We start from the raw sequence: 8,073 nt of genomic DNA on the forward strand, positions 1-8,073 counted from the left end.
GGTGTTTTTTAACACGATAACTCAAAAAATAATTGAGATAATCAAAATCTGGAAATGCCAAAAGTTTTGTATCCGAAAAACTTAGTTTAAGTTCGAAGATTAGCCATTTTCGATTTGATACTGGGGTACTTGCCCTAAGAAAAACCTCAAAAAATTGACACTTTTGTATGGGAGGTACCTGTAAATCGACTCCAATTGGCTTCAAACTTTCTCGGATTTCATTTTTTGGGAGAAAAATAAGATTCTGAAAGTTTGAAACCAATCGGAATCGATCCACGGGTACCTCCCATACAAAATTTTTGAAATTTTGACTAAAATTACCGACTTTTGGACAATTTTGTATGGGAGGTACCCGGTAATCGATTCTGATTGGCTTCAAGCTTTCTGAGGTTATTTGCAAAAAACAATTGGGGTCTCCAAAAACTGAATCCACACATTTCCGTGATTTTGACCTGTGATCGACATTTTTTTCTTCAAAATTTCTTAGCAAATTATAATTTTTTTCCACTTCTTTGTTGGGAAAATTTAGTTGAAGCACCTTGTTTTATAGTGACCGAAATAATTGTGGGCCCACCAGAAGTTTTCAAAATATTTTCCAAAAAAACAGGGTTTTTGTCTTTTGTCAGTGTGGTCTTAAAGAACTTCAAACAGCTTAACACTATTCTCCACTTCCATTGGATTTCAACGGTCAACGTGTATCTAATGTAACGAGAACAAAATGCGAGTGGAGACGGTGTGTAAAAAATAGTGTAGAAAAACTTTTTGAATGGGGATGGTTCTTTATTGAAATTAAATTATAAAAACGCCACATAATACATTATTTTTTAGCATGAAAAATGTACGGAATAAATATAGCCACACCATCAGTATTTTGCAAAAAATGCAAGCTATGACATGTTTGCGATTTGTCTTGATATTTTTCATTGTTCATTTCCATTGAGCCACCATTTGCTTATTATCGTCATCAATTTCAAGAAAATTGTCATAATCAGACTATAGCCCCGGCATATTCTACGATACAATTCGGAAGAGTTCATTTGAAATGATTCCGAGCGATCAAAATGAATGAATTTTGAAAGAAAAGAAAAGAAAAATGAAAATCAAAAACATCCAATGATTCTCTGATTGATGATGTATGTGACTGTTCTGCCAAATTGACGGAAGAATGTTGTCAGTTGATGAACGCACGCACATTTGAATTCAAATTTTTGAAGAGAAGTTGAATGAATGGTAAACTTTACTGTGAATATAAAATGATAAAAAACAAAATATAAGACAAAAACTGGCCAAAGAAGAAGAAAGAAAAAAATGTACAAAAATGCCATTCATTTCATCCGAATCCACTAAAAATTATAAAATAAAAAGGTTAAAATTAAAGGAAAAGTCTACATTAAATAGAGTAAAAGTAAACTTGATAAAAGAATGAGAAAATTCAAGAATATAGCAAAAGAAAAAGTTGCATTGTAAAAACCAACAGAAAAAAGTCTTTGAATTGCCATTACAGTTTGGCACAATGAACAGCCTCATTGTATAGCGCTTCAGAATTCTTTTGAATCATCGAATTTGCCTCTTGCAACACATCAGTCTGTCGGAGTGAGCCAGAGGAAAACAAAGGAAAAACACCAACAAACATATACGCGTATACCTCTGGCAGAAAGATCAGTTCGTCGAATGTTGTTTCACACACAGCAAAAATCCTTTTCAGACACGACGCTTTTTAGAGTTTCAAAAAAGCTCTCGCACCTCTTTCCTTTACCCGAATAAAAAACAACGAGAATATATGTGCTATGAATATCGATTACAGTACTTTGTCGTTGACTCCTGTGTCGGTGCGCGCGTGTGTTTGTGTGTTTGTGTATGCTTGCGTCTCTGTCTGGGTATTTGAACCATATTTTCCATTCCCATATAATCGTTTGCGTTCGCTCTGTATCCCCGTGGCCGTCACACTCTCACCACTCTACCCCTCGCCACTCTCTTTGCTCATGCTTGTGCTGTCGGCGCGCGCGAGTATGTGTGTGTATATGTATGCATGTGCGCGACTGTGCAAATGTGAATGTGCGTCAAAATGTGCATCGAAAGCGTCATGAATACGGAATGGTATTGCCATTTTCTTGAAAGCTAGTATGGTGTAAAATATGGAAAAAAGCACCCCATTTGCTTACCAATTTCCATCGTATTCGCTACACACAAGTCGCACGCGCTCGATAGAGAAGAAGAGCGAGCAAGCGAGCGAGTGAGAGAGACAGTCCATCGATGTTCCCATCCGAAAAATAAAAATTCAACACACATATTTACGTAGCATTTCTCTCACACACGATGGTATACACGACGTTTAGGGCGGTTCCGCACAGACAGTCGAGTAGACAAGCTGAAAAGAAGAAAGTGCTGCCTTGAAGAGAAAGGAAAAAAGAAGGAAAGCTAGGCATGTTGTGTGTGAGATTACGTTGTGTGTTTGATTTGGGAATGAATACGAACGCGAAAAAAAAAGTTTTCACATCACCAAATCAACATTGAACAACATTTTTGGTTTGCGGTGCGATTATCTACATTTTCAATTCATTTTTGTGTTTTTCACGTCGACTTCAGAAATTTCATTCGAGCAACTCCGTAAAAATCGACATTTGATACATTTTCATTCAACAACAACAACAACAAAAACAACAAAAAAACACTGAACGAACAAAATTCGATACAAGTAAGAGAAGAAGCAAAAAAAAACACGAACGTACGAAGAGTATAGTGTGAAGTGAAAAATGAATTGTGTGCAAACTCTCAAATGATTGAATTTGTTTTATCATTTGTTTGTTTGAAAATGATTTAAGAAGTGATGATGATAGATTGTTTTCATCATTTCCATTGTTGAATGAAAGTTGCAGAGGAGCAGAGATCGTATGTGTTAAATTGATGAAAACGGTGTGCTGTAATGTAATTATGATTGGTTTGCTACGGTTAAGCTCGTTCGGAGTTTGATTAGGAGATTTTTTTTTTTCGGATTGTTCTGTGGTAATATTGACGTGTCTGTGAGTGGTTTTTTGGACTGTAGAAAAGTGTGTTTGTCGACAATTATGAACAGATTTGGATTTACATGGCAGTTTCATTGAAAAGGATATCGAATTTGGTTTTTATTGCTGTGCAATATATATTATATTTTATTGATAGCAAAAAAGTTCACTTTTCAATGAACGCACGCATATTTTCTTCAAGTGTTGTTTTATCGTCTTCATTCGCTGTTTATTGTAGTACACCGAGTGTGTAAGTGGATTTTTTTTTATTGGATTGCAATTGGAAAAAGCGATGATTACAGAGTAAATTCAAGCAAGAAAGAAAAATTCTGAATATCCTATGGTATGTTAAATTTATCAAAATGTTCAATCTTCGTTCCAAACCCGCAACCAAGGGGAAAATGTGCTAATTGGTTTGTGCGTTTGTTAGTCAAATAAAAAAATTTTTTTTTGTCGGAATGTCAATAAACTGGAGATGGAATGAACAGTTAAAATACGGTGTGCTCAGTTTTGATGTGATTTCGTTATCAAGATATGCAGTTTCGCATCGTAAAATGCCTTCACCGAAAACTCAGGTACAGCCAAATGGTGGTGTCAACCAAAGAAATAACTGTGCCAACATGCTCAAAATTTCTGTATCTGTTTGATCGAAACGCTGTGAGATCGTTCGTTAAATGCAATTAATTGGAGTAGACGACAAAAAAAAAATCGTGCATGCATATGAGGACTAATCAACATAAACCACAATTAACTGTACACACACGGATCCACCGTGTGTGAATTTCATTGCGAGTCGCATACGAAGTGTTGTATAGTGGGAGAGAAGAACGATTGAACGCTAGACGAACACTATTTGCACGAATCAAATGGAAGAGATGACAAATGTGTGTGTGTGTGCGAGAGAGAAAGAGAGAGAGAGAGACGATGAAAGGCAACAAAGAGTGAACGTGAACGAGATAGTGAAAGAAAAGATGAAGAGAGAGAGAGAGAATGAGAAAGAAAGAGAGTCAATGAGAGTTAAAGCTTTTCCACCCAAACCCTCTGTGTGTGTGGCGTATCCATTTGTGTACATTTATTTTCACATTGCCAAAATCGTTTAAACTTTGGCAGTGAGAGTTTAAGTCGACAAATGGGTGTCAGTATGCGAAATATAAATATTTTTCATTCGCACACTCACACTCACATTCATGCTCGTCAAGCAGCCATTCATCTAGCCATTCAGCACGCACATACACGCACACATATGCATATTGTACGTACAATAGAGTACATCGTCCGTACAATTCACAATATATTAGTGTATGTGTGCCTTACGTGCGTATTTTAGCCATCGTTTCGAACCTTTGATTAGTTCGTTATAGCAAAAGAATTCTTATCGCTTTAACCACTTCAGTAGCCACTTCGGGCAAAAACCATTTAAATTCTAAAGAGAATTTTATATTAACGAGGCGAGACTATCCGCCTATTACTATGTCTAGCAATATTCTAATCGAAAGATGAAAGCTTCTATTGCCCACTCTCTATTCGCTCTTTCTTCTTATTTTGTTTTGTTCCAACTGAAAAGCTTTTCTTTGCATTTTAGTGCATAATTTTTCCCATCTGTTTTTTTCTTCCTATACCGTTTTGGAGATTTTCTTTGATTGTTTCTTTGTCATGTGTTTGGTTGCTTGATAGAAGTAATTTTAAAAAGTGGCAACAAGAGCCCTCGAAGCGCACACACATGGACACTGCAACGAGCGAGCGAGAGAGAGACTCATTTCGAAACAGCGAACGCGAAAAAGTTTCAAATACAATTTTGCACATGCGTGTATCATTGATAACACATTTTGACACATATACATGCAATTCGCAGTTCGTGTTATTTTATATATAGATTCGTGGCATTTTTTTTTCTCGTCATACATGAACAATCGGCTAAAACCATAGACAAATATCCTAAAGTGGACCACATATATAACTGCATTCAACGAGTCAAAAGAGAGCGCAAACGATTTTCGTTACTTTTTTTCGATTCAAAAGATAATGCACGATGACGGGGCGAACAAATAAAAGGGAAGGAATATAAGGTTGCGAGCAAATGCGGGAGTAAGGCATGAATTCCATCAAAATTGGATACGGCAAAAGCATTCAGAGTGCCAAGAATATGGAAAAGTAATAAGAGTCAGCATTCAATCTATGAATTTTTGTGGCATGTGAGCGGTTCTGGTATGACAAGCATGAAAAGAAAGGAAACAATTACTATCAACCAAAACTTTTGCACCACAACTGTGTATCAGCATCAGTGAAATTGTTATGGATGCCATAAAACAGAAACTAATTAGGGGTTTCATGGAGATGTCTCATGGCACGATTTTCGACTCTTGCAATCCCAAATTCTTTCTCTTTCTCTCTCTCTTATCCTCTCTCCAGCATCTGAGAGCAAGAGGAATCGCATATAGTCGCACCTCGCTCCGAAAAATTCCAGAGAAACACAACCGATGCAAACGGACGAGTGTGAATGCGATAACAAACGTATAGATCAATAAAAAATTCATCGTCTCCGTTTTTGTCTTATTTACCTTTCGCTTCAGATGGCACACATAATTAATGAAGTTATTGTTGTGTGTGTATGTGTGTGTGTATATTTAGAGTCACACATAATTTTTGATCCAAAATATCAATAGACATCCATCGAAATGGATTATCACTCAACAACAACACCATGCGCTCTATTTAGCTTATTATTTTAAGTGCGTTAAGTGGTGCGTGGGGTAAATTTGTGGATGTGTGTGTAGCTGAATGACATCTCATGCCGCAAGATAATCGCGTGCATGTGTATTGCGAAATGTTGCAGCCTAGCGTCATATTTTATCTCATTCGCTCTCTTGTGCCAGCTTGTTTGCTCACTCGCTCGCCTCTGATATGTCTCTAGTTGCCTGTGTGTCTCTTTGTTGTGCCTCTCGGATATGTGCACACATTTCAACAATGAGCCAATGCTGCGGCATATTGGCACAATAACAAACAGACAAGAGAAAACAAGTGTACCGTATGATACACATAATCGCAAGCAAAAGATATAAAAAATCATGAGACGTAAAGAATCAAAAAAGAGATATACAAACATAAAATACTAGCACTTTTCTCTCTCTCGGTCGCTCTCTCACGTACACAGCGTCTCATTCAACATAACACAGGCATTTTTCGTTTGGCTGTTCGAGTGCGGATATTCTAAAAGTTTAATGAATGCTTTCGCACGAACATGACAGGGTTGAAGTATATAAGCGAAAACGAAAGACAACGACGAAAAAGATGAACCGCTTTTGACCTGTTTTATGCAGCGCATCATACGCTTTCAAGTACACAGCAAAAGGCTATCAGCATCGTCTGTCTCTCTGTCTCCATCTGTGTGAGCGTGTGTGCTGCGAATGAGAGCCATAATCGCCGAAACATCGTACGCATCGCAAGTACATCCATCGTCAAGATATTTATCGGCGAAGGCGATTTTCCATGTCGCAATTCGTTCGCTTCGGCTTTCACGGCTAAAAAAGGAAAAAAAGCTTCTCAAATCATAATAAGGGCCGAAATTCAATTTGCTTTATTAAATTCAACCTGTTTTTTTTCAAGGATCGCCATTTTCTATCGTTGAAGTTAAGATACAAAAGAAATAATCCGCACTTAATGTCTAGTGAAAAGAAGGATTTGCCTTTTCGATGCAAAGTGCAATTTCTCTCTTTCCGGTTTATTTCAGATGGATAGATTCTTCAATGGTGTCGTTTCAATTGATGTTGTACTGTATTGGTTCATTTCTGTGCTATTGATCATTGTTGTTGTTGTTGTTTTTTTTCTGTTGGTGTGTCCTCCTGTTCTCATTTGAGAAGGACTCAGCGTGTTTCGCCTGTTCTTACGTCAGAAATTCATTTTGACCTTATACACGAATATTTATTTATTATATATGCGCAATTGTATGCATTGGCAACTAGCTGCGGCGACTATGTGTACAAACCCCCCAAACGTAGAAATGTGTGTGTGTGTGTGTGTGTGCAGATGCACATTCCGCTATATATACACATGTATATATTGTATCGTATGTGTACCGTACATAGAGTCACGCCAATGACGTAAATTCTGATATACACACACAATAGTGAGGAGTTAAATTTTATACTAAAGTGTCATAACCAATACATTCAACTATAGATGACATATTCGAATGGGATGAATGTCATCTTATTTGGGTTTATTTGTTGGTGCTGACATCTGATTTTCCGATGAACTTTATCCCATTCATATATGTCATCTATAGTTGAATGTATTGGTTATGACACTTTAGTATACAACTTAACTCCTCACTATTGTGTGTGTAGTTAGTCCAGGTTTGCTGCCCTTAAAGCGCAGCAATTTATTTTTGTTTCAATTAGGAATCCAGCAGTAGTGCAGTAATTCATAGACACACATTTTCACATAGTATATACATATATGCGTATATGTTTTATTTTTACTCTGTTCGCTGAATAAAAAAAATATATTGATTGTGGCGCTTTCCCTCTAATTGCACACTTAACGATTGGTCAATATATTATTTTCGATTGCTAAAATGGCTAACCACGTTTTTTTCTCTTTACATAACTATATGTAAATCAAACCAAAAACGATACTCATTTTAGACACGCAAACGTACTTATCCTCAATTTTAACAAAAAAGGAGCGAGTAGAAGCAAGAAAAAACGTATGAATTTATATTATGTAGAAATTAGACTAAAACAGTTTTCATTGTACAATTCACGGGGATCCATTTGAATTGTTCAAATAGTGCAATAGACAATTGGTCCTAGTAATCGAAATTTAAGCGCGTACACAAAAAATCAGATCATTGTTGGCGAATGTCAATAAGGATGCGAGTGGGACTGCTCGTCTGCATATAACAGCCGAACATGTGCAAGCGCCTTTGAGTTCGCGGAATGAATTTTTAATTTATCGGTGTTATGCGAGAACGGTTTTATTTCATTGAATAATAGAAAGAAATAGAGCGAGATAGATAGATAGAAAGAGAGAGAGAGAGAGAGAGAGAGAGAGAGAGAGAGAGAGAGAGAGA

The 8,073-nt window shown here is 36.8% G+C and overlaps 1 protein-coding gene across 3 annotated transcripts in view; it reads left to right on the forward strand.

The window, feature by feature from the left end:
- Positions 1-2,352: 2,352 nt before the first annotated feature.
- The window catches only part of LOC129578925 (glucose transporter type 1-like), a 40,092-nt gene continuing 34,371 nt past the window's right edge, over positions 2,353-8,073 (forward strand). The window contains exon 1 of one of the 3 annotated variants that reach the window (XM_055468242.1): positions 2,353-2,695. The gene's annotated coding sequence lies outside the window, so the exon portion shown is untranslated. Of the gene's footprint in view, positions 2,696-3,558; positions 3,578-8,073 lie in introns of those variants that run through there. The other 2 variants (XM_055468225.1, XM_055468228.1) reach the window with 2 other exon arrangements.

The sequence above is a fragment of the Sitodiplosis mosellana genome, unplaced genomic scaffold (genome assembly GCF_009176505.1).
Source record: "Sitodiplosis mosellana isolate CC-2019 unplaced genomic scaffold, AAFC_SMos_1.0 Smas_scaffold_6226, whole genome shotgun sequence".
In the NCBI taxonomy this organism is placed as follows: Eukaryota; Metazoa; Arthropoda; class Insecta; order Diptera; family Cecidomyiidae; genus Sitodiplosis; species Sitodiplosis mosellana.